This window comes from Rhinoderma darwinii, chromosome 3 (genome assembly GCF_050947455.1).
Source record: "Rhinoderma darwinii isolate aRhiDar2 chromosome 3, aRhiDar2.hap1, whole genome shotgun sequence".
Lineage (NCBI taxonomy): Eukaryota > Metazoa > Chordata > Amphibia > Anura > Rhinodermatidae > Rhinoderma > Rhinoderma darwinii.
The window spans coordinates 43,193,618-43,221,348 of record NC_134689.1 but is presented as its reverse complement, the minus strand read 5'-3'; the positions used below and the strand labels follow the sequence as shown (position 1 = coordinate 43,221,348).

The following is a 27,731-nucleotide window of genomic DNA, read 5'->3' as shown; positions in this document are numbered from 1 at the left end:
CCTTCTGAGCCCAACCGTGTGTCCAAACAGCAGTTTATGACCACATATGGTGTGTTGCTGTAGTCTGTAGAAATTGAATTGGAAAAAAATATTTTTCATTTTCACGGCCTAATTCAAAAGACTTCAGCAAAAAACCTGTGGGGTCAAAATGCCCACTGTACCCCTAGATTAATTCCTTGAGTGGTGTAGTTTTTGAAATGGTGTCATTTTTTAGGGGTTTCTACTGTTTTGGTCTCTCAGGGGCTCTGCAAATGCGACATGGCCTCCGCAAACTATTCCAGCTAAATTTGAGCTCCAAAAGCTAAATGGAGCTCCTTCCCTTCTGAGCCCTGCCGTGTGTCCAAACAGCAGTTTATGACCATATATTGCCGTACATTTTCTTAATATTTTTAATACTTATAACGTATGCCGTTTTTAAAATGAGGTGATTTCTAATATATAGGCCCATCAAAGCCACTTCAGAGATGAACTGGTCCCTAAAAAAATTGGTTTTGGAAATCTTCTTTAGAATGTGAGAAATTGCTGCTAAAGTTATAAGCCTTGTAACGTCCTATAAAAATAAATGGACGTTCAAAAATGATGCCAACATAAAGTAGACATACGTATGATAAATGTAAACTATTTATTATTTTGTGTGGTATTACTATCTGTCTTACAATCTGTCACACTGATAATGCTAGTGAAAATTGTGTCCCAAAACGTGTATTATTTTAAAAGTTATGAGCTTTTTTCTAAATATGCAGATGAGGCTATACTAGACAAGTGGGTGTCAAAAGCAGCGATTCTCCTGAGATGGAGCCTCCTCACAGCCCCTGATACTGTCCTCTCAGCATGAAGCTGCTTCACACAGTGCTGCAGGGAAGGGGGAATCAATTAAAACTGCTATATCTCGGGCTGTGGACCACCTAAAACAGTGATTCTAGTGGCATATGAAAAATGATACCTCTGGTTGTTTCACAGCTAGAACTGCAAAGAATCTCAACAGTTGAAAATACAGTCGGGAATGGAAGCTGTATACTATATGATCACCCTGTGTTGCTGGGCTGGGAAGAGGAGAACTGTATGAGGCTGATTGGACAGCGTCATACAGAAAACATTACACCGCCCAGAGTAAAAAGAAGGAGTAACCTCCCATTAAGCAAGTCTAGCCAAATTACCATATTTAGAAAAATTCTCATAACTTTGCAAATAATAAACATTTTTGAAAATAAAAATTACACTGTAGTTATCAGCATCATAGCACCTATTAGATCAGTTAAGAGATAGGGAATTAATAAACTAGTGACAAATCCTCTAACATAAAGTACAATATGTCACGAGAAAACAATCTCAGAATCGCTTGAATAAGTAAAACCATTCCAAAGCTATTACCAAATAAACTGACACATGTTGATTTGAAAAAATGGGCTGTGTCCACAAGGAGTTAATTAGAGAATTACATAACTAACTATTCTCTAATATGTTATTATTGAGATCAGAAGAGTGATACATAGCCTGTATTCTGACAATGAGCTGCTGGCAAAGATTGTTATGATGTGCAGATGGCATCACCACACCCTCTGTGAGCAGTTCATTGAACGAAAACAGGCTTCTGCAAAGGAGGCTCAAATTTCCTGCAGCCTGGCAAAATAATCCTAAAATCATAAAATGACTTGCGACAACTGGTAGCCACTGGTATCAACTATTATTAAATATGTAGGATGTGTGCAAAAAAAACAAAAACAGATAATAACCATTTACCTAACTGATACACTAGACATGTGTCTATTGTTTTTAAATTATCAGCCAAAAGTAACATGATGAAAGTTTTGAACACATTTCCATGTTAATAAAACACACAGTGTGAAACAAAGTTCAGAATTTGGCAATAAAAACCATATTACACAAGTAAAATTCAGATGACTAGCCAAACCTCAGTCTTTCAAAATGTCATGAATAATGTGGAATGTGCTTTAAATTACCCATAGCCAGAACTTACTGACTACTGCGTACTGCATAGTCAGTGGAAACTATTTCTCCATACTTAATAATGTCAAGCCTTAGAATGGGAATAATTCAATAAAATTCATTTTAACTTTATCATTGAACATTCAGATTTAATTTGTTCAGGCTTCCTCACAGGATTTTGCATACATGGCTATGTTTAATTTGCAGTTGAATTCTATGCATTGCTAAACGTATATGATGCAGTACTTTTATAACCTCACAACATTTTTTCTAAATCAAGTAGACAGACATTTGCTGTGATCAGAATTCTGCTGAGACGTATATTCTCTTGTACACAAAATGATGTGTGCACAGCTAGTACTGCCTCCCCATCTTTCATTGTAAATTATGTAGGCACAGATAGTACTGCCTCCCTGTCTTTCATGGTAAATGATGAATAAATAGAATGTACTGACGTCAAGTCTTTCACTCTAAATGATATAGGCAAATATATTTCTGCCTCCCTGTGTCTAATTGCAAATATTGTAGGCACGGATAGTACTGCCTCCTTTCTTTCATTGTAAATTACGTAACCACAGATAGTACTGCCTCCCTGTCTTTCATTGTAAAAGATGACTATACGGCTTTCCTGTCTTTCACTGTAAAGGATATAGGCAACTATCGTGCTGCCTTCCTGACTCTCATTGCAAATATTGTAAGCACAGATAGTACTTCCTCCCTGTCTCTCATTGGAAATGATGCAGTAGCAAATAATACTGGCTCACAATCTCTCATTGTAAATTGTAGGGACAGATAGTACTACCTAACTTTTTCTGTCTGTGTGGTCAGTTAAGCTGCAGCATCTCCCATTTAGGGCTTGTAACGGGCATCAATTTAGGCAGGTCATCAACTGGATCTCGTTGTAGCCTTTATCTGGTTTAAAATGGTGGGAGAGTATGCAATAGGTACGATGCATCGGAGAGAAATTAGCACACTTGACACCATATGTAAGTGCAATCAGATTCTCTGGTTTATTAGGAAACAATACATAGATTATATATATCATTAAAAGGGGTGTTGGCCATGTCTCCTTCTCCAATCACATAAGAGGGGCCTTGGCCTTCGGTCTATCCAATCAATATTGAACATGTCTCCTCCCTCTCCAATGACATAAAAGGGGGCTGTGGCCTTTGGTCCATCCAATCATAATAATAAGACGTATACATTGTCACACGATTTATTAGAAATGCAGTCATCATATTCTTGATGCTCAGAGTTTGTAATGGGTAATTTCTAGAAAAGAAGTATATCTTCAGTTTTCGGTCAGCCATTTCTGGGAAAGGAGGAAGTTCTCTTCAGTTAGTAGTGAGAGAAAGAGGAACAAACGTAGAGACAGTTATTATGCAACTTAGTTTTGCAACACCTTTTTGCTTTGTAAGGAATAGTTTTTTTTTTAGACAGTAGAAATAAATTGAATCTTGTTCATAAGAATAAATGATAAAGCACAGGCTTCTATCTCAGGCTCATTCACACGAGTGCTTGTGAGTGTGTGAAAAACACATGCGACTCACAAAGCACACTGATGCATAACGCAACGCACATTTACAGATTTACGCAACTTTTTTACGCGCGTAAAATCTGTCACGCTCATGTGAATGTAGCCTAATTCACACAGCACTAAGCAATGATACAGGAACTGATAGAAATACCAGCAGAAAACCATGGCTGCAACGTGAAATATTAATATTTCAGACAGTAAAAACAGGGCATTATATTACCATGTAACTGTTGGGATTATGGGGACAAAGTTTTTCGTTAACGTCTCCGATTAGTTTGTGTAAAGACTTGTTTTGTTTGTCTTATATTTTCTGAAGTGAGCATTCTTCTTGTTTTTTAGGTATCATAACAAAGGAGTCTAAAACTGAAGTGTTATTTGCAAACAGAACTTCTCATCCATCATCTTTTCTTGACACCTATAATTTTCAACTCTCGTTCGGATGAAGGTGCAAATTACTTCAACCTAATGTTCCAGTTATGTAGCTCTGATGTCTGTCTGGACTCAATGCAATAAAAGACTAAAGTACATTCTCGGTAAGCTTTGTAGAGCTAAAGCCATGCTACTAATAAGAATCTTCATTTATATAGCGCCAACACATTCCCAAGCACTTTACATACCAATGCTTTAACAACAATATGACTAATACCCAAAATACATTCATTGGTCATTATACTGATATTTTTACCTTTCAAGCCTAACACCTCAAAACGTGACAATTCAGATATAAGAGCCCCTTGTTATTATTATTAATAATAATAATAATAATCTTTATTTATATGGCGAAAACATATTCCACAGCACTTTACAATTCAGAGGGAGCATGAGCGGACAAAATCAGACAATACATGGTCGCAAAGCTTATAAACGGTTCAAACAAGAGGAGAGAACGTTCTGCTCGCAAGGGCTTACAACCTATGAGCCCTTTCAGAGGCTTAGTAAGAGCTATGCAGCTGTTTAGACTGTTTTACTGCTTTAGGCCCCATGCACGCGATCGTGCACGTAATCTCGGTTCGTGATTACAGGAACGGCCGGCCACGGACTGTTAAGGACAGTCATCCGCATTTGCAGACCGTACTCCCATTATAAAGTATGAGAGTACGGTCCGTAAAAGAAAAAAGTAGGATATGTCCTATTTATTAAATATACGGGAAGGTGCCCGTCAGCCATAGAAATTAATGTGTTCGTAATTACGGACTAAATCTAAAGTCGTGTGCCTGGGGTCTGAGGAGTGGGCTTTTATGTTGTGTTAAAAATGCATTTTTTGCTGCGAACCGTGGAAAAGAGCAATATTCTTATATGATTTTTGTAAAATCCTGGCAAAACATGTATGGTTTTACTGAGATTTTTCGTAAAAAAAAAAAAGAATGACATCAATGCTGGATATCATAAGACCTGCTTGCAATATAAAGATAATAACTCATTCTAAGAATAAAGTATTTGTATTGCCGAAGGCTTGAATTTTGTGCTTTGTTGCTTGGGCTGTGATTTCAATGTCAATTAGCACATGTCATTCATAGTAATCCTAAGTACATGGAGTAGCCTCCTAATAATCAGGTCCACCTACAGGTATTAACCCCTTAACGCCGAAGGACGGATATATCCGTCCCCTGCAGCTGCTAGTTCGCGCAGGAGGATGGATATATCCGTCCTGTGATGGCGCGGGTACTGCCACTGTACCCACACGATCAGCGGCAGGAGCACGGCTGTTATACACAGCCTGGCTCCTGCTGCAACTGCCGGAACCGAAGCACGCTCCGATTCCGTCAGTTTAACCCATTAAATGCCGCTGTCAATAGTGACAGCGACATCTAATGTGTTTGACAGAGGGAGGGAGCTCCCTCTGTCACCCGATCGGCGCCCCCGCAAAGAAATTACGGGTCACCATCGGGTTTCCATGGCAGCTGGGGGCCTAACAAAGACCCCAGGTCTGTCTTCAGCAAATGCCTGTTAGGCGATGCCGGAGGCATGACCTAACAGATTGCCTGTCAGTTTTAGGGCGGATTCACACGAACGTGATTTTCGTCCATGCAGCCTGCGTGGTTTTCACGCAGGTCGCACGGACCTATACAAGTCTATGGGGCAGTGCAGACAGTCCGTGAGTTTTGCGCAGCGTGAGTCCGCTGCGTAAAACTCACGACATGTTCTATATTTAGGCGTTTTTCGCGCATCACGCACCGATTGAAGTCAATGGATGCGTGAAAGTCACGCGCACCCCACGGAAGTCCTTCCGTGGGACGCGCGTTATTTGCGCAACAACAGTAAAAGAATGAATGTAAACAGAAAAGCACCACGTGCTTTTCTGTTTACAAACATCCAAACGGAGTGTCATAAAGATGGCGGCTGCGCGAAAAGCATGCAGCCGCGCATCCATATGAACAGGACACACGGAGCTGTCACGCTGCTGCCACACGCACAAAACGCTCACGTTCGTCTGAATCCACCCTTAGGCTTTATTCAGACGAACGGGAAAAACGTCCGTGCAACGCGCGGGATTTGCACGCGCGTTGCACGGACCTATATGTGTCTATGGGGCTGTGCAGACATGTCCGTGATTTTTCCTCAGCGTGAGTCCGCTGAAAAAAAGTCACGACATGTCCGTTCTTTGGGCGTTTTGCACGCATCACGCACCCATTAAAGTCAATGGGTGCGTGAAAACCACGCATGCCGCACGGAAGCACTTCCATGCGAACTGCGTGATTCGCGCAAGAGCTGTCAAAAGGATGAATGTAAACAGAAAAGCACCACGTGCTTTTCTATTTACAAACATCCAAACGGAGTGTCTTTGAGAAAAGCAAACCCGGAAAACCGAACCGAACTTCACCGGGTTCGGCCGAACTCGTTTTGGCCGAACCCGACAAAAATATTTCTGGTACGCGACGTCCGGATATAGTCACTGTCCAGGGTGCTGAAAGAGTTAAACTGTTTCAGCACCCTGGACAGTGACTTCCGATCCCAATATACATGAACGAGTAAAAAAAAAAAAAGTTCTGACTTACCGATGACTCCCGGCTTCTTCCTCCAGTCTGACCTCCCGGGATGACAATTCAGTCCAAGTGACAGCTGCAGCCAATCACAGGCCAAGCACAGGCTGCAGCGGTCACATGGACTGCCGCGTCATCCAGGGAGGTGGGGCCAGATGTCAAGAGAGGCGCGTCACCAAGGACGCATCACCAAGGCAACGGCCGGGAAGTTCTCGGTAAGTACGAACCTCTTGTTTTTTTAAACAGGTTGATCGGAATTCACTGTCGAGGGTGCTGAAAGAGTTACTGCCGATCAGTTAACTCTTTCAGCAACCTGGACAGTGACTGACGTCGGCTAGCCTCATCTCTATGATGGCGGCTGCGCGAAAATCACACAGCCGCATCATACACGGATGACACACGGAGCTGTCAAGTGGTTTTTGCGCGCGCAAAACGCCGCGTTTTTGCGTCCGCAAAAACGCCACGTTCGTGTGAATCCAGCCTCACACTGACAGGCAATAATGCTTTGGTATACTAAGTATACCAAAGCATTATATACTGTATGCGATCAGCAGATCGCATAGTGGAGTCCCCTGGTGGGACAAAAAAAAATGTAAATCAGTTAAATAAAGTTTTTAAAAAAAAAAGAAAAAAGTACAGTCAAAATCAAATAAAATTAAAAGTGGTTTTATTTAGTAAAAGTGTCAAAACAAATAGCACATACACATATATGGTATCCTGGCGATCATAACAACTTGACCAATAAAGTGAACACATTAATTAAACCGCAGGATGAACGGCGTCCAAAAAAAACGCAAATAACAACTACAAAATTCTCTCTTTTCTTCCATTCCCCCCATAAAAAATTAAATAAAAGTTAATCTATAAGTCCTATGTACCCCAAAATAGTACTAATGAAAACTACACATTGGCTTGCAAAAATCAAGCCCACATACGACCACATTGACGGAAAAAAAAAAAAATTACGGCTCTTGAAATGCTGCGATGCAAAAACAAGTAATTTTTTTCTGAAAGGCTTTTTATTGTGCAAACGTAGGAAAACATATAAAACCTTTACATGTTTGGTATCCCCGCGTCCGTAAAAGTCTGAACTATTAGAATATATCATTATTTAACCCGCACGGTGAACGCCGTAAAAAAAAAAAAATTGTAAACGCCAGAATGTCTATTTTTTGGTCACCTAATCTCCCGCAAAAAATGAAATAAAAAGCGATCAAACCATCGCATTTACACAAAAATGGAATTATTAAAAACTACAGCTTATCCCGCAAAAAATAAGCCCTCATACCACTTAATCGACAGAAAAATAAAAAAGTTATGGCTCTCAGAATTTGGCGACACAAAATAAATTTTCTTTTTTACACTTAGGTTTTTACTTGTAAAAGTAGTAAAATATGGAAAAAACTATATATATTTGGTATCACCGTAATCGTATTGACCCGCAGAATAAAGTTAACATGTTGTTTTAATTGAACAGTGAATTCCGTAAAAACGGCAGGTTAAAAACCATGGAGGAATCGCTGTTTTTTTCATTTTCTACCCCACAAATAATTTTTTTCCCGTTTTCTAGTACATTATACAGCAAAATAAATGGTGCTACGAAAAACTACAACTCGTCCCACAAAAATCAAGCCATCATAGTACTATATCGATGGAAAAATAAAGACGCTATGGCTTCTGGAATGTGGGTAGGAAAAAACGAAAAAGAAAATCTGAAAAAGGGCTGCGGCGGGAAGGGGTTAAGGGGTTAAGGGGGTTTTACACTGGGCGATTATCTGCAGACAAGCTTTCATATAGAATGCTCATTGACAATAATTGCCCTATGTAAAAAGGGCAGTGATCAGCAGATGAACGAGCAAACGCTCGATCATCTGCTGATCATATCGTTTTAAAATAGTAAAATATTATCGTTGTTGGCAGCACATCTTCCTGTGTAAACAGGGGGACGCGCTGCTGACATGATAATAATGTATGGAGACGAGCGATAGGAATAACGACCGCTCGTCCCCATCCATAGCTCTGTGTGACAGGAGCAAACGAGCGCTGATCAATGATATCTCGTTGATCGGCGCTCTCTGCACCGGCTGAATATCGGCAGGGGTAAAAGGGCCTTTAGTATAGCAGAGTAAAGTTATCAGTTTGATGACCTGCAGTACAAATACCTGACATGCTAGTTAATCAGTAAGTTGTGGGACAGTCATTTAAAGAGGCTCTGTCACCACATCATAAGTGCCCTATCTCCTACATAAGGAGATCAGCGCTGTAATGTAGGTGACAGTAATGCTTTTTATTTTAAAAAAACGATCTTTTTGAACAAAGTTAGGAGCGATTTAAGTTTATGCTAATGAGCTTTCTTAATGTCCAAGTGGGCGTACTTTTACTTTCGACCAAGTGGGCGTTGTACAGAGGAGTGCATGACGCTGACCAATCGGCATCATGCACTCCTCTCCATTCATTTACACTGCACTAGCGATATAGTTATATCGCTATGTGCAGCCTCATACACAAGCCCTAACATTACTACAGTGTCCTGATAATGAATACACATGAAATCCAGCCTGGACGTCATGTGTACTCAGAATCCTGACACTTCTGAATCTTTTTTTGTGAGATTCCGGCAAGTGAAACCAAATCTCGCGAGATCTCGGAGCTAAACGAGATTTGGTTTCACTTGCCGGAATCTCACAAAAAAAAGAGTCAGAAGTGTCAGGATTCTGAGTACACATGACGTCCAGGCTGGATGGTCATGTGTATTCATTATCAGGACACTGTAGTAATGTTAGGGCATCAATGGGAGAATGGATGGAGCCATGTACCGTCAAATCCTGAGTGACACCTTCCCGTGTATTTACGCGGACGTGTCCAGGCCATAGAAACCTTCTGTAAAAAATAGGACATGTCCTATTTTGTATTTTACGGACCGTGCTCCAATACTTTATAATGGGAGCACGGCCAGCAAATGCGAACTGCTGTCCGTGGCCGCACGTGCCTATTATTACGGACTGTGATTACGGGCACAGTCGTGTGCATGGGGCCTGACAGATCATTTGAGATTTTTAGCTTGATCATTCTTGTTTGTATTCCTGTATGTGGAATGTTATCATTGAACACTATATTTCTTATTTTTATATTTTAGTATGTAGGATTCTGTTTCACTGTCCTTCCAGATGTTATTTTTAACAAGAGTAATTCATTAAATAGTGATATGTCTCTGCCCTAAAGTTACTAAACTATGGGAAAACAAAATAAGCAGTTTGTCTTTATTCTCCTTGTGCAACAGTATGATTTCTACATTTTTGCAACCAATGGCTGTTACCCCCATGGCACACATTTTCCTACACCTGGAATTGTGTCAGCTATATTTGTTTCTGCTAGGGCTTATTCAGACGAACGTGATCTACGTCCGTGCAACGAGCGTGATTTTCACGCGCGTCGCACGGACCTATATTAGTCTATGGGGCCGTGCAGACAGTTCCGTGATTCCGTGAACTCACGACATGTCCATTCTTTGTGCGTATTTCGCGCATCACGCACCCATTGAAGTCAATGGGTGCGTGAAAATCACGCGCAGCACATGGAAGCACTTCCGTGTGACGCGCGTGATTCGCGCAACTGCAGTGAAAAGTATGAATGAAAACAGAAAAGCACCACGTGCTTTTCTGTTTACAAACATCCAAACGTAGTGTCATGATGATGGCGGCTGCGCGAAAATCACGCAGCCGCGCATTATACGGGGCTGACACATGGAGCTGTCAAGTGCCTTTTGCGCGCGCAAAATGCTGCGTTTTTTGCACGCGCAAAACGCACACGCTCGTGTGAATCCAGCCTAACTCTTAGAGTAAGGCCACACAGAGTGGCCCTGACACGATCGCGACGCGGCCAACAACCACACCATCATTGAGAAAAACAAAGCAAATTCCGCACAATTTTCCGCACAATTTTCTGCAGTAAAAACCGCAGGGGATGTACTTTTTGTAGGTTTTTATTGCAATTTTTACATAAAGAGTCGCACCTAGAGCAATAGTTGTATGCAACCTCTGCTACTGGAGCTTATAACTTCTTCATAGTTTGTTCCTCACTACTGTCCTCCTTGCACTTTAAGGATGGCTTGCTCTAAGCATATTTAAAGTTGTGCCATATTCACAAAAATGTTAAATTGCTTTCTTTATTAATTTATGTATATGTATAAAACTCTTGTTTAACCCTTTTTGCTTCCAGTTTTTTTTTGGGCTCATTTTGCATCTCTAGTATCCAGGACAATTTTCACACTTTTTTGTACATACAGTGAAGGAAATAAGTATTTGATCCCCTACCAACCATTAAGGGTATGTTCACACGGCGGGGGTCCGTAACGGCTGAAATTACGGGGATGTTTCAGCCTGAAAACATCCCCGTAATTTCAGCCGTAGCGGCATGTGCAGGCGCTTGAACGCCGCGTCAATTACGGGCGTAATTAGCGCTGCTATTCATTGGAGTCAATGAATAGCGGCTCCAATTACGGCCAAAGAAGTGACAGGTCACTTCTTCTACGCGGGCGTCTATTTACGCGCCGTCTTTTGACAGCGGCGCGTAATTATACGCCTCGTGTGAACAGACAAACGTCTGCCCATTGCTTTCAATGGGCAGATGTTTGTCAGTGCTATTGAGGCGCTATTTTCGGGCGTAATTCGGGGCAAAAACGCCCGAATTACGTCCGTAAATAGGCCGTGTGAACATACCCTAAGAGTTCAGCCTCCTCCAGACCAGTTACACGCTCCAAATCAACTTGGTGCCTGCATTAAAGACAGCTGTCTTAAATGGTCACCTGTATAAAAGACTCCTGTCCACAGACTCAATTAATCAGTCTGACTCTAACCTCTACAACATGGGCAAGACCAAAAAGCTTTCTACGGATGTTAGGGACAAGATCATAGACCTGCACAAGGCTGGAATGGGCTACAAAACCATAAGTAAGATGCTGGGTGAGAAGGAGACAACTGTTGGTGCAATAGTAAGAAAATGGAAGACATACAAAATGACTGTCAATCAACATCGATCTGGGGCTCCATGCAAAATCTCACCTCGTGGGGTATCCTTGATCCTGAGGAAGGTGAGAGCTCAGCCGAAAACTACACAGGGGGAACTTGTTAATGATCTCAAGGCAGCTGGGACCACAGTCACCAAGAAAACCATTGGTAACACATTACACCGTAATGGATTAAAATCCTGCAGTGCCCGCAAGGTCCCCCTGCTCAAGAAGGCACATGTACAGGCCCATCTGAATATTGCAAATGAATATCTGGATGATTCTGAGAGTGATTGGGAGAAGGTGCTCTGGTCAGATGAGACTAAAATTGAGCTCTTTGGCATTAACGCAACTCGCCGTGTTTGGAGGAAGAGAAATGCTGCCTATGACCCAAAGAACACTGTCCCCACTGTCAACCATGGAGGTGGAAACATTATGTTTTGGGGGTGTTTCTCTGCTAAGGGCACAGGACTACTTCACCGCATCAATGGGAGAATGGATGGAGCCATGTACCGTCAAATCCTGAGTGACAACCTCCTTCCCTCCACCAGGACATTAAAAATGGCTCGTGGCTGGGTCTTCCAGCACGACAATGACCCGAAACATACAGCCAAGGCAACAAAGGAGTGGCTCAAAAAGAAGCACATTAAGGTCATGGAGTGACCTAGCCAGTCTCCAGACCTTAATCCCATCGAAAACTTATGGAGGGAGCTGAAGATCCGAGTTGCCAAGCGACAGCCTCGAAATCTTAATGATTTACAGATGATCTGCAAAGAGGAGTGGGCCAAAATTCCATCTAACATGTGTGCAAACCTCATCATCAACTACAAAAAATGTCTGACTGCTGTGCTTGCCAACAAGGGTTTTGCCACCAAGTATTAAGTCTTGTTTGCCAAAGGGATCAAATACTTATTTCTCTGTGCACAATGCAAATAAATATATATAATTTTGACTATGTGATTTTCTGTTTTTTTTTAAAATATAATCTATCTCTCACTGGTAAAATTAACCTAGCCTAAAAATTCTAGACTGTTCATGTCTTTGACAGTGGGCAAACTTACAAAATCAGCAAGGGATCAAATACTTATTTCCTTCACTGTATAAAACCTAGTGTCATGTCCGTGGCTGCGGGCCGTCAGGTTCACTCACCTCCTGTCGGCCGCAGCCATGGGTCTGCGAGCGCTGGCCCCAATCTCCTCCTCATGAGAGGCCAGCGCTCACGTCCACTCACCTCGACCGGGTCCCGTAGGGTGCACGCGCACGCTCATGCCCACTCTTATAGGGGCAGCGCACGCACCGGACTTTCATATGTAATCAGCCCATGAGTCCCTGGATTATAAGAAGGTCCCAGCCCCATGATTCGCTGCCTGACCGTTGTTGTCGTATCCTAAGATTGTCTTGCAAATGGTCCCATAGTGTTTCCTGCTCCCAGTGTTCCCTGTTCCTGTATCCTGTAACCTGTATCCTGATCTAGTGCCGTACTGAGCTGTAGCCGTGCTTTGAGGTTTACCATGCCTGTCCTGCTACTCCACGCCTGACGTCTACCTGCTGCCTAGTCCCAGCCAAGCCTGCCTTGCTACTGTCCGAGCTGCCACAGGTATATATGAACTATAGACTTTGGCCTGCGCCCTGTTGGGCAGCTGCCATACCGCCAAGGCTGAACGGCCCAGTGGGTCCACACGAACCCTACGTGACACCTAGATTGCAAATTGGACTTCTTTTTTGCGTAATGAACTGTAGTTTCGATCAGTACCATTTTTAGGTACATGCAACTTTTTGGTCTCTTTTTAGTCCATTTTTTGGGAGGTGAAGTGACCAGTGATTCTGGTATGGTTTGGTATGGTTTATTATTATTTTCTTTTACGGCGCAGGATAAATAATGAAATGTTGTAGTTCAGGCCGTTACGGACGCAGCAATACCAATTATGTATAATCTTGTTTATTTATTTTTATTAATAATAAAGACTGATAAGGGAAAAAGGGGGATTTTTACTAATATTACTTTTAAAACTTTTATTTAAAACTTTTATTTTCTTATTTCTACACAACCTTTTTTTTAAACTTTATTTTGGCCCTGATCGCAATTCTAATACACTGCACTACATGCGTAGTGCAGTGTATTAGATTTGTCAGCTACTCACTGACAGCAAGCATAGTGGGTCCAGACTTAGATGGCATACACTTCTCCTTACAACGCCCACTTGGTCAAAAGTTAAAAAACGCCCAGTTGGGCATTAACATAAATCTAACATTTTCATAACTTGCTCAAAAATGATCGTTTTTCAAAATAAAAACCACTGTTATCTACATTACTACATTGTTATCTATAGCGCCGAGCAGATTATGTAGGAGATAGCGCACTTATAAGCTGGTGACAGAGTCTCTTTAAAGTAAAGAAAGAGAAGGGATTTAGATAAATAAATGATAAGTTATACTGAATTTTTTCCTACAAAACTATATATTAATCTGCTCAGCTCCTCCTGCTCTATAACATGCTGTCTGTAGATTGGACTTAATTTGTTATAATACAGGTTCCTTTTAAGCTAGCCATACACTGGACATTTCAAACAGCTAAAAAGACTGATTTAGACCATTTACTTTCGACTGTTTTGTGACACGAACGTGCATGACAGACACCTACCGAAGGCAGATAGCTGTGGAAATATTAATTTATCATGTTGGATTTTTTTGATCATTGTTGGGTGGAGTCTTGCAAAGTTGTTCATGCCAAACGACAGATCTGCATCCCAACAATAGAAGCCCAGTTCAGGCAACAGAATCTGGTGACAGAGTCTCTTTAAAGTTCAGTGGGCGGTCTTACACAGTGATTGACAGCCTTCCCTGTATGAGTGTGCAGGGATAGTTGTTAATAACAGAGTAGGACCGCCCACTGGACTCCGAAGCCCAGAAAGTGCCGATGTTTAGATAAATAAATTGCAAGTTATTCTGAATCTTTCCCTCCAAAACTATATATCAATCTGTTCAGCTCCGCTTTCTCCATAACATGCTGCCTGCAGATAGGACTGTAATTTCAATGGGACAGGTTCCCTATGAGTCATGTGTGATGACTAGGCTGCTATAACATGCCTATTGTATGACTTTTGAAATAATCCCCAGAGAGTGGGCTGAAATATTGCACTGTTACATGTTACTGCACATTCACTTTATTTGACTTAATCTGGGAGTGCTGCATCTCTTCTAATATATATTGTATGACGTGGTTATGTGACAATAGAATGAACCATCGCTATGACCTTATCATAAGGAATATTGGCAGTGGGCTACAAAAGAAGAAGTCCAACAGTAACTATACTAGTGAGCAGGGGCATAACTAGGAAACATTGAGCCCCATAGCAAACTTTTGACTGGGCCCCTCTCCCCTGGGTGCCACACACAGTGCCATACAGCCCTCTCCTGGAGACAGTGCTATACAGTCCTCCCTGTAGACAGTGCTATACAGCCCCCTTATAGACAATGCTATACAGCGCCCCCGGTAGAAAGGGATATACAGACTCCCCATACAGTGCTATACAGCCCCCCCTGTAGACAGTGCTATACTTTCAAGTATCACAAAAAGGGACAATCGATGCGGCGCAGTGGCAATTTTTTTCCCTTTTAAGCCACGCCTCTAATCCCACCCAATTCCCGCCCATACACACCCGGTTCAGCCTACACAGTATCATGCTCCCATAGTGCCACCTTACAGTATAATGCCCCATACAGTATAATGCCCACACAGATTCCCCATACATTATAATGCCCACACAGATGTCCCCATACAGTATAATGCTCACACAGATGCCCCATACAGTATAATGCCCACACAGATGCCCCATACAGTATGATGCCCACACAGATGCCCCCAAACAGTATAATACCCACAAAGATGCCCCCATGAAGTTCAATGCCAAAACAAATTCCCCCATACAGCATAATGCCCCATAGCTGCTCCCACAGTATAATGCTCCCTATAGTTGCCCCCACGCAGTATAATGTCTCCCATAGCTGCCCCCACAGTATATTGCCCCACGCAGTATAATGCCTCCCATAGCTGCCCCCACAGTATAATGCCCCACACAGTATAATGCCCCCACAATATAATGCCCCCATAGCTGTCCCCAAAGTATAATGCCTCTCATAGCTGCCCCACAATATAATGCCCCCATAGCTGTCCCCACGGTATAATGCCCCCATAGCTGCCACCACAGTATAATGCACCCTATAACTGCCCTGACACAGTATAATGCCCCCACACACAGTATAATGTCCCCACACACAGTATAATGCCCCCACAGTATAATGCCCCCACACAGTATAATGCCCCCCATGGCTGCCCCCACAGTATAATGCCATCCATAGCTGTTCCCACAGTATAATGGCCTCCATACAGTATAATGCCCCCCATAGCTGTCCCCCCAGTATAATACCCCCCATACAGTATAATGCCGCCCATAGCTGTCCCCACAGTATAATGCCCCCACAGTATAGTAACATGCTTTTATAGCTGCCACCATATCAGCCCCCCTTCCCTACCCAGTATAATGCCCCATAGTGCCTAATAGAAAAATAACATAATTACTTGCCTATCCCCATTCCCACGATGGGTGGGGGATCATTCATGTTTTTAATTGCATTTTTTTTTTATTGATTAACTCCCATTGAGAGAAATGGGAGTTTATCTACCAAAACAAAAAAAATGCATGTTAAAAACATAATAAAACGCACAGTGTGAACCCAGCCAGCTAACCAGTTTTATTAGACAACTGCAATTAACTGACTGGTTTACAATTAAACCCTTTGGAGAAGGAATTATGTTAATCTAGAGACCTGTGTAATAATCTGCTTTATTTTGGTCGTTTCTTGTATATGTTAACATTGCAAGGTGACCTAGAAGAATAATGTATAAGCCTCTAATAGAAATATAATGGTAAGAATCACATTTCTGCTGGCCTGAAACAAGACTTTGGTAATGAATCATGTCAGGTGAAAGCATGTTGTATGAGATTTACCATTTCTCAGCCGATATCAGGCACATGGATCACAGAAGCAATGGTTGCCTTTATGCTGTTTTCAACAGAAAGTATTTCTGCTTCATTCCCTTCTTTGAACTAATCTTGCTGATATTTGCAAATGCTACCTAGAATAAGTCACGTGTACTGGCAAGAAGCCAACGCTCAGCAGTTATTTTAGTAATGTGTCCTGAATAAACTATATAAAAAAAACTGCTCTGTCAGTTATAATATTATCTTACCTGAAAGCTGCAAAAAAAATATATCTCCTTTATGTTTTAAATAACGTGTACATAAGGGGCAAGTTATAGTAACAGAATCATTACATATAGACGGCATCGTATGAAGTGTTTGGTTACCCCATCGCAGCATAACATTTACACCATAACCTATGGAGCTAAAGGACTACGGGGAAGTGTAGCATTACAAGCCTGCCATAAGAGTATCTATAGTGCAGCAGCCATAGCAGCTGCTATGGGGCCCAGAAATGTAGGACACCCGGTCAAGTGCAAGAACGTCATTTATTTTTGTTGCGAAAAACAAGTCAGAATAGCTCTACGTTCGGGCTCATAGAGGGAGATCGATCGTTGAGTTGTGAGACAACCCATTTAAAGAGAACCTTTCACCTGCCCATACATGTGCTGCATGTAATAGGCAGGGCTTCACCAACACGTAAAATAATTTTTCTAATTTCCTCCGTTATTTACATGTCGGTGCCATTATATTTGGAGCCCGATATGTAAATAAGCCCCTGAACTGTCAATGGGGTGTTTCTATCTAACTAAATGACAAGGGGCGTTATACTCTTTGCTCTGACACTGTCCAATCAGCTACGGACAGTATCAGGGTGGCTTGCGCTGTGTTCCCTCCCACGAGAACACACACAGACTGGTGGTTCTGCAGAAACCTGGATGTAAGTAGATCTTCATATCCTCGTCTCTTCTTCTCCTCGTTATCTCTTCGTCTCCTCCTCATCTCTTCTCCTCGTTCCCTGCCGGTTGGAGTATCGTCAGGAGCGGCCATGCGTGAGTGCGCACGCTCTCTGCAGAACCACCAGTCTGTGTGTGTTTTCGCGGGAGGGAACACAGCGCAAGCCACCCTGACACTGTCCGTAGCTGATTGGACAGTGTCAGAGAGAAGGGTACAACGCCCCTTTGCCATTTAGTTAGATAGAAACGCTACATTGACCGTTCAGGGGCTTATTTACATATTGGGCTCCAAATATAACACTACCGCTATGTAAATAACGGAGGAAGATAGGAAAATAATTTTACGTGAGACAGTGTTTGTGATTCCCTGCCTATTACATGCTGCACATGTATGGGCAGGTGAAAGGTTCACTTTAAGGCTATGTTCACACGGGGTATTTTGCCGAGTTTTTTGACGCGGAAACCTCGTCGCAAAACTCGGCAAAAACGGCCCGAAAATGCCTCCCATTGATTTCAATGGGAGGCGTCGGCGTCTTTTTCCCGCGAGCAGTAAAACTGCCTCGCGGGAAAAAGAAGCGACATGCCCTATCTTCGGGCGCTTCCGCCTCTGACCTCCCATTGACTTCAATGGGAGGCAGAGAAAGCGTATTTCGCGCTGTTTTATGCCCGCGGCGCTCAATGGCCGCGGGCGAAAAACGACGCGAAAATCGCAGCGAAAATCGGCGTGCAGGGAGAGGAAAATCTGCCTCAAAGTTCCAAACGGAATTTTGAGGCAGATATTCCTCCCCCGAAATACTCCTTGTGAACATAGCCTAAGACACACAGTTAAAATACAAGCAGCCCCAACTGTCAGATGTTGCTGCAGCAAAATGTGTTTATACAGCTTCTTCATCAATTCAATTGCAACATTGAGAAACTTAACCTCTAGGCTGCGTTCACACTGGGTTTTTTGACAAGTTTTTAGACATGGAAATCGTGCCGCAAAACTCGCCAAAAACCGGCCGAAAATGCCTCCCATTGCTTTCAATGGGAGGCGGGGGCAGTTTTCTCTCGCGAGCGGTAAAACCGTCTCGCGGTAGAAAGAAGGGACATGCCCTATTTTCGCGTGATTACACCTCTGATCTCCCATTGACATCAATTGGAGACAGAGAAAGCGTATTTCGCTGTGTTTTATGCCCGCGGCGCTCAATGGCTGCGGGCGAAAAACGCAGCGTAAAAACACAGCAAAACACCACGGCTGCAGCAGTCACATGGGATGAGACATCATCCCAGGAGAAGAAGAAGAACAACAACAGAAGAACCTGTCGCAGTGACAATGCCCGGTTGGTAAGTATAAGCTTTTTTTTAAAATTTTAACAGCAAAAAAGCTTTTTTTTTATGGGTAGAACATTTTTGCAGCTTTTCTGCAACAAAAATCACAACATTTGTTGCAGGTTTTACCTTCCTCAATGAATTCTGCAACAGAAAAGCAGAAATTCTGAAGCATAAATTGACTTGCTGCAGATCAAAGAAACCGCACCGCAGGTCAATTTGTGAACGGTTTTATGGCGGAATTTTTACGCAGCGTGTGGATGAGGTTTGTTGACATTTCCTGCACTCTGCTGTTACTGTGATACGCTGTAGATTTTCCGCAATGAAATCCATTGAGAAAAATCTGCAGTGTTTACGCTATATGTGAACACACTCTAAGGGCACGGCCAGACGTGGCGGAGGTTATCCGCTGCAAATGTTGCTGCAGATTTTTGGCAATTACGTAACGAATCTGCATCAACATTTGCATATTTGACAGGTAATTGGGACGTTGCCGAAAAGACAGCGGACGTGCCACAGATTTCAGTTTTTGCATTGCAAAGGCTGAAATCCGCAGTGAAATTCAGTTTCTTCTCCGCAACAGACAGTGCATGCTGCGGAGGGAAAATTCCGCACTGCAGCCTATGGTCCGCAGCGGAGATTTCCGCAACGTCTGAATTAACTTCCCTAAAAATTTATTGAAACAACTGTAAAAAACGTCCGCTGGAGAATTCCACTACGGACTGTCCGCAGCGGAATTCCACAGCAATTCCGCCACGTCTGGCCGTGCCCTTGGTGTATGTTCACATGCAGTGTTTTAAGGTGTATTTTGGGGGGTGTTTGAAAAACGCTACTGAAACGCAGACAAACACCTTTCCATTGTAATCAATGGGGAAAATGGCGTTTAGTAGAGATGGGGCATTTTTTTTTATAGCCGCTGTTTTAAAAATACGGTGCGTAAAAAGGAGTATGCCACTTCTTGTGCCATTTTTGGAGCTGTTTTTCATAGGGTCCATTTACGAACAGCTCCAAAAACTTCTCAAAAAAAGCCTCAAAGAATGTTATTCAAAAACGGCTGAAAACCAGAGGCTGTTTTCCCTTGAAAACAGCTCCGTATTTTCAGTTGTTTTTAATCTACTTGTGCATGTGAACATAGTCTTAATCTATGCACAGTTTATCTAAAAAAGGTGTTTGCAAAATTAAAGCTTGAACTCACTATTATTCCTGTGCTCTTGCGCAAAAGTTTATACTGAACCTGTGCTCTCACCCTGGAATGCCCTTCATCTGTTCTCACTTTTCGCAGCACTCCTGACATCATCTTGAATTATCAGTCCTGTAGTGGCCCCCCCTTTGCCCCCTCCGCTTCATTCATGGTCCTCCCCTCAATCCTCATTCCCTTATTGCCTGTTTTTTTCCCCAGCAGGTGATATTTAATGCTGTTTATTTTGTTCGTGCTTATCCCAGAGAGCATCCCATGGGTCCATCCTGATAGGACTCCTCCAGCGCATATTCCCCTGCATTTGCCTGTGTACAGCCATACTTCACATGTGTTTAAAGCCTGTTCAGATGTCACCCGTTTTGAACTAGAGAACACCACATACAGTAGGGCCTCTTGCCATATTTCACCCCACCCCTGGGGGACTCACTCTTGTACCTTTCCATTAACCCCTTTCCATACACATTTTGTATTGAGACTGTTTGTGTGTTTTCTTGTTTGTAAACCTGTTTTCTTTTATTATATTTGAAATAATAAAAACCTTTGAATGAGAAAAAAAGGTATCTCAAATAAAAATTAAGCAACTTAGAAAATGCAGATCTTTGTGTCTAAATGGTAACAGACTACAAACAAACAGCATATTTTCATCCTCTACTTCTTGCTAATATACATTCGGTAGGTTAATCAAAAGTAGGAATCAGATGGAAGTGATTAGAATCAGACTATACAGGTTTTTTTGTAGTCTGTTACCATGGATATGCTTAGGTCTGTTTAGGATCTGTAAACCTAAAAAGATAGGGCATTTTTAATCAAGACTTTTAATCGATTATGGTGCGAACATGCCCGAACACCTCTTGCACACTACCGAGTTCAGGCTATAAAAAATGGTCCATGTGCAAGATGGATTCCCCAGCCCGACCCCGTTACCGGTGAACGGGACTCCTGGCATCATAGTCATTTACGATGCTAGGAGTCTCTACGTCCTCACGGAACTGCTGTTTCGTACTGTACAAAATTATACAGTACAGAACAGTAGTCCCATTCACCTGTACCGTGGTCGGGCCGGGAAATCCAACTGACACGCGGACCATTTTTCACGGCCCAAACTGCACTTACAACAACACCTGCACTAGCAGAAATGGCGCTCCACGTATTACATGGTAAGCCATTAATTTGGAAGTCCTGCATGTAATAGTACATTTTTACTGCAGCGCAAGTGATTGGCTACCAGGAGACTGCCTTAAAGAAACTTTGTTCAAATAAACCTTCACAACTTTTTGACCCTTTAATTACAGACCTATTTTGGGTTTTCAAGATTGTATAATGGCTTGTTTTTTACAGTTATTAACACCATTTTAGAATAAATAGAATTTATTAATTGTTTTTTTGGGGGATTTTTTTGCGCTGTTTACTGTATAGTATAAATAACATGTTAGCCTTAATCTACAGGTAAATACGAATATATTTATATTTATATATTTTTTATGTTTTAGTATTTTTGCACTATAAAAGTAGGTTTTATGAAAAAAATATATAATTTTTGTGCCACTGAATTTTGAGTACCATAATTTTTTTATTTTGCCATCAACTTAGCTCTATGGCGGCTTTTTTTTTAATTTATTTTTTGCAGGATGAGCATTAGGTTATTTTGTTACCATTTTGTGATACATGAATAATTAAGTAATTTTTTTAATAACTATTGTAAAAAAAATGTTGGGGCAATGGGGCAAAAAAGGCAAAACATTTTTGGGGGGATTTTTGTACGTTATGCACTGTATGGTTATAAATGTTATGTTAACTCTATTCTTCGGGTCATTATGGATGTGGTAATGCCCTATATGTACTTTTTTTTAAACTATTCACTACATGTAATCGATAAAATATTTGTAATGAAAAAAGTAAAAAAAAAATGGCGTCAATAGCTCTTAACATGACACAGTCGCTATTAAACGTGGCATCTAAGGGTATGTTCACACGGCCTATTTACGGACGTAATTCGGGCGTTTTTGCCCCAAATTACGTCCGAAAATAGCGCCTCAATAGCGCTGACAAACATCTGCCCATTGAAAGCAATGGGCAGACGTTTGTCTGTTCACACGAGGCGTAATTTACGCGCCGCTGTCAAATGACGGCGCGTAAACAGACGCCCGCGTCAAAGAAGTGACCTGTCACTTCTTTGGGCGTAATTGGAGCCGTTATTCATTGACTCCAATGAATAGCAGCGCTAATTACGCCCGTAATGGACGCGGCGTTCAAGCGCCTGCACATGCCGTTACGGCTGAAATTACGGGGATGTTTTCAGGCTGAAACATCCCCGTAATTTCAGCCGTTACGGACGCCCTCGTGTGAACATACCCTTAAGGGATTAATGGCCATGATTAGAGAAGCCTCTGATCCCAGCCATTACATCAGGAGCCCGGCTGTCAATCATCACTGGACTCCTGCTTTTGATCCTGCAGGAGATGTAACCATGATGTACATGTACTGTACATCATGGAGGCTTAAGGGGTTCAAAAGAAATCGATTATCAGATAGACATCTTTAATAAAGAGCGTATATAGGATTCTCATAGTAGTATGCTTCCGCAGAGAACTATTACACATGCTGAATGGCACCCAAGTGCAATGTTCGGAACCACGTGGTGCCTCCCAACTAGGGAGGTGCCATAATTAGCAGACAGTGCAAGGTTTGGTAATAGCTGAATCACATTACTCTGAGATTCTTACAGATGTTTAATGCAGCATCAACTCGTGCCATGGTCAAATTATTGTGTCATATCTGTTTGCAAACAGGTGAGATGCATTGTGGCTGTGACAGGATGGGACGAAGTAGCATTGCTTGAATTAGCAGCTATAATTAAATTAAATGTTCAGATCACACCAGCATAACCAGAAGATACTACAGCACGCAAACTGTCTTTAGGATTACCTGGATCTCTGTAATGACATGTTTTCTATGCAATACATTATACGGATAATCATATGTTAGTGCCTATCCTCAAGGCTTTTATATATTGCTGTAATAATTCATGAACTTTATATCTACTTTATCACGTTTCTGCTATGTAAAATTACAGACTTTATGAGGGACAGTAAGGTAATCCATTGAAATATGTAAGTTATAAATTTTCTTGGATAAAAGACAATATAAATATAATCACATATAAATCAAAGTTCTAACCATATTACGTGTTTGATCTCGTCATGACTAGAACTGTAGATAACTGCAGGGCTTTGAATGTATAGAATTATTTTTTAATAAACTTGGTTCCATACCTAAATCCAAATCAAATAATTTTAGGAAAAAGTCCTATACCAGACCAGCACAGTCCCAGTGGCCCTTGTTGGGCCTTCGGTTTTCATTGTATAGAGGCAATTCTCAACTATTGTAATGCAGGGGTTAACAGTTAAAGGGGTTATGTGGGGACCTAATAGTATTAGCAGTGTGCTTACTGCAGTATGTGAGTGCACTTGCTAACAGTGGCGTAGCTATAGGGGTCGCAGTGGTCGCAATTGCGACCGGGCCCACAAGCCTGGGGGGCCCGCAGGGCCCCCGTTGCCACGCAGTGCGCTAATACAAACCATTTCATGGTTACGGGCATGGTTTGTTTAGACGTCACTCAGTGTACCATGTGACCGTGACGTCACGTGAGGGGGTGTTCCAGCCACTGTGGAAGAGCCGATGCGGAAGAGCATGGAAGACTGCAGGTGAGCTGCAGAGGGGGCCCGTAATGTATGTGTGTTGTATTGTATTGTACTGTCTGTTGTATTGTACTGTCTGTGTTTGCGGTGGAGAGAGGAGAGGGAGGCTTTAAATTCCAGGCCCCCGTCTCCTCTCTCCACCGCAAACACAAACTGCACGACACAATACATTACAAACTGGGGTCGCACTCCCCCTGGGGGCTCGTGGGAAGACCTCCGGGGGGTCGAAAACCACTCACCGAGGTCCTGCTTCCAACTGTATTTGCGTCCTCAGGACGCAGATCCAGTTGAATTTAATCATGGAGCAAGGAGCTGACGGCTCCTTCCTCCAGCATTCACTGTGCCGTGAGCTATTAGTGGCACGGCGCAGACAGGCGCGATTTAGTGATGTCATCGCGCCTGTCTGCGCCGAGTCACTCAACACATGGCAAAGAAGGAGAAGGATCTCCTCCACCCGTTGTGGGAACGGGGATAGGTAAGTAACTTTATTATTTTTCTATTATGCACATATGGAGGAATTATACTGTATAAGGAGGGGGGCTGATATGGTGGCAGCTATGAGGGGCATTACAGTAATGGGGGCTGATATGGTGGCAGCTATGAGGGGCATTATATTGTCTGGGGGGCTGATATGGTGGCAGCTATGAGGGACATTATACCGTATGGGGGCATTATACTGTTGGGGGGCTGATATGGTGGCAGTTTGCGGAAGACCCGACTAGAGGTGAAGCTCTATTGGATCTGGTCATTTCTAATAATGCAGAGCTTCTTGGGAATTTCAATGTTCGTGAAAACCTCGGTAACAGTGATCATAATATAGTTATATTTTACATATAATGTAAAAAACCAACACCGGCTGGGAGGGCAAAAACACTTCCTTTTAAGAAGGCCAATTTCCCCAGGTTGAGGACTGCAATTCAGGACATAGACTGGGAAGAACTAATGTCAAATAATGGTACAAATGATAAATGGGAGGTTTTCAAATCTACGGATTTAAACAAACTATGTGTTTGGGCATCCAGTTGGCAAATGAGGTTTAATGTAGATAAATGTAAAATTATGCATCTGGGTACCAACAACCTGCATGCACCATATGTCCTAGGGGGAGCTACACTGGGGGATTCACTTGTTGAGAAGGATCTGGGTGTACTTGTAGATCATAAACTAAATAACCGCATGCAATTTCAATCAGCTGCTTCAAAGGCCAGTAAGATATTGTCGTGTATTAAAAGAGGCATGGACTCGCGGGACAGGGATATAATATTACCACTTTACAAAGCATTAGTGAGGCCTCATCTAGAATATGCAGTTCAGTTCTGGGCTCCAGTTCATAGAAAGGATGCCCTGGAATTAGAAAAAATACGAAGAAGAGCAACGAAGCTAATAAGGGGCATGGAGAATCTAAGTTATGAGGAAAGATTAAAAGAATTAAACCTATTTAGCCTAGAAAAAAGACGACTAAGGGGGGACATGATTAATTTATATAAATACATTAATGGCACATACGAAAAATATGGTGAAATCCTTTTCCATGTAAAACACCCTCAAAAAACAAGGGGGCACTCTCTCCGTCTGGAGAAAAAAAGGTTCAACCTGCATTGGTGACAAGCCTTCTTTACTGTGAGAACTGTGAATCTATGGAACAGTCTACCGCAGGAGCTGGTTACAGCAGGGACAGTAGATGACTTTAAAAAAGGCTTAGATAATTTCCTAGCACAAAAAAATATTAGCTCCTATGTGTAGAAATTTCTACCTTCCCTTTTCCCATCCCTTGGTTAAACTTGACGGACATGTGTCTTTTTTCAACCGTACAAACTATATGTAACCTTGAACATCGATGGAAGGTAGTATGCAAAGAAATGAATGATAAAAGTAAACAAGGGATAAAGTTGTGCACATTGTTTGTCAGTCTGCAGGATTTCCTTCATATTTCTAACACAGTTTGGTAGAAATTTTCCAGAGAACACAGGGGTTAATTTCCTGCTGATCTCTGCCATTTCAGAGTGGTGAAAGGCTGAGTGGGTGGCCTGGACAATGGGGTGAGGCTTAACATTATTTTTTTATTATTATTTTGCAGACCGACAAATGGAGGAAGGCTTCTTCTGCGGCAAGTTGTCTTACAACCAAACAGGGTTATGAGAAGATAGAAAAAGGAAATGGCTGATTTCCTAGGACACAAATAGAATATATATATATATATATATATATATATATATATATATATATATATATATATACATATATATTTATTTTTTTCTCTTTTTTGATTGCAAAATAAGACAAAACAGGATCAAAAGAGAGGAGGTTAAGAGAGTGTTTTGGCACTATAACATGTAAATGTTGCATCGCCTTCATTGATTACATAAGCACAGAAGCTAGTTTGTACGAGCACCTGTACCTGGTATTGCAGCTCATTCCATTCACTCTTAGGGTATGTGCACGCACAAAATTAAAAATGTCTGAAAATACGGAGCTGTTTTCAAGGAAAAACAGCTCCTGATTTTCAGTTGTTTTTTAATCATACTCACGTTTTTCACTGCGTTTTTTACGGCCGTTTTTTTTAGCTGTTTTCCTATAGAGTCAATGAAAAACGGCTCCAAAAAGTGCTCAAGAAGTGACATGCACTTCTTTTTCACTGGCGTTTTTTTACGCGGGCATTTTGAAAAATGCCCCGTCGGAACAGAATGCCATATCTCCCATTGAAATCAATGGGCAGATGTTTGTAGGCGTTCTGCTTCCGATTTTTCAACCTTTTTTAGGGACGTTTACAGCCTGAAAACGGCTGAAAACACTACGTGTGCACATACCCTTAAGCGATTGGCTGTTTCCATTGGCCTTATAGACATTGAATGGGGCAGCAGGACACAATCATGACCATTATGCAGTGAGGAGGAATGGAGGGCTCAGGACCCAGTTCTAATGATCGCTGGTGTTTCCAGCAGTGGGGGCCCCCAGTGATCAGAAATGTATCATCTATCCTATGGATAGCTGATAACTGTCCAATGGTCTTTCTAGGCCATCGTAACATGAAACTACATTCAACTTGCAATGCTTCAGACAACGCCAATGCCTGTGTTTAACAGTGGAAAGCGAATCAGCACAACATATTAGGGTCAGATAGATCCAATCTAGTGCATGCACCGATTGGCTGCCTCATAGCACTTTTCTACAGTACACTAATTGATACATCAATGTATTGCATTGCTCTCTACCTGTACTATATGTACTGTACTGCTCTCTACCTGTACTACATGTACTGTACTGCTATCTATCTATACTACATGTATATAGCCTATAGGTGAGGTCAATTAACACAAGATTGTTAGAAAAATACTAAATATCCTTTATTGTAAACATGTATAAGACAAAACAGGTTACAAAATGAAACATACAGTGCAATATGAAGGTGTCCTACAAAGCAGGAACCATATGGGCATAACGTTATTAATAGGAGTAGATTTAGGCCACAAGAAAATGGTACCACGGTAAGTGCCATGTTGACGGTGGACAAAAAATACCCATGCATGTACTTTAATTATACACTAGGCATAATGTGATCGTTGAAAATAACGAAATATATGTATGAAATGTAAGTAGACCATGCTAGTGTCAACATATATTCAATCAGACATATGCACATGGCATGATAAAGAAAAGTTACTTACCCATACTGTTGCTCCTGCACTGTAGAGACAACAGCCCGACGCACATTTCAGCTGAAAAGCCTACATCCGGGGGTGGTGTCTCTCCAGCGGAAGCTGCTATTTATATGGGCATTGTCCAATCATGTCCGAGAGAAGGATGCAGGCAGATCATCGGGGGATAGCCTCTATATGGCGACATACGCCAGGTACAAAGATGTCCGGCAATGTGCTTCCGGTCTCACGTCATCCGGAGGGGACAGGGAAAGAGCGACGGAACGTCACGCTAAGCTCCGCCCATCCAGATAGAGACGCGAGAACGCAGGACATCACAGACACTCCCCCCTGATTCGTAAGCGCTCGGCTTATCCCTGATTGATGAGGTGGATTATTCTCTGAGACTGGACTGTACATATGAAAAAAGAAGCACATGTTTGGAGAAGAGACATAGAGGATTGATTGCAAGTGTACTGAG

The 27,731-nt window shown here is 42.1% G+C and overlaps 2 long non-coding RNA genes across 2 annotated transcripts in view; one reads left to right on the top strand and one right to left on the bottom strand.

Moving 5' to 3' along the window:
- Positions 1–2,934: 2,934 nt before the first annotated feature.
- On the bottom strand, positions 2,935–27,543 carry LOC142750962 (uncharacterized). Its single transcript, XR_012882654.1, has 2 exons — positions 27,281–27,543; positions 2,935–3,279 (listed from the first exon to the last, which is right to left on the bottom strand). It is a non-coding gene; the product is annotated as an uncharacterized LOC142750962 (long non-coding RNA).
- The window catches only part of LOC142750963 (uncharacterized), a 65,465-nt gene continuing 65,257 nt past the window's right edge, over positions 27,524–27,731 (top strand). The window contains exon 1 of the long non-coding RNA XR_012882655.1: positions 27,524–27,731. This is a non-coding gene — a long non-coding RNA (uncharacterized LOC142750963).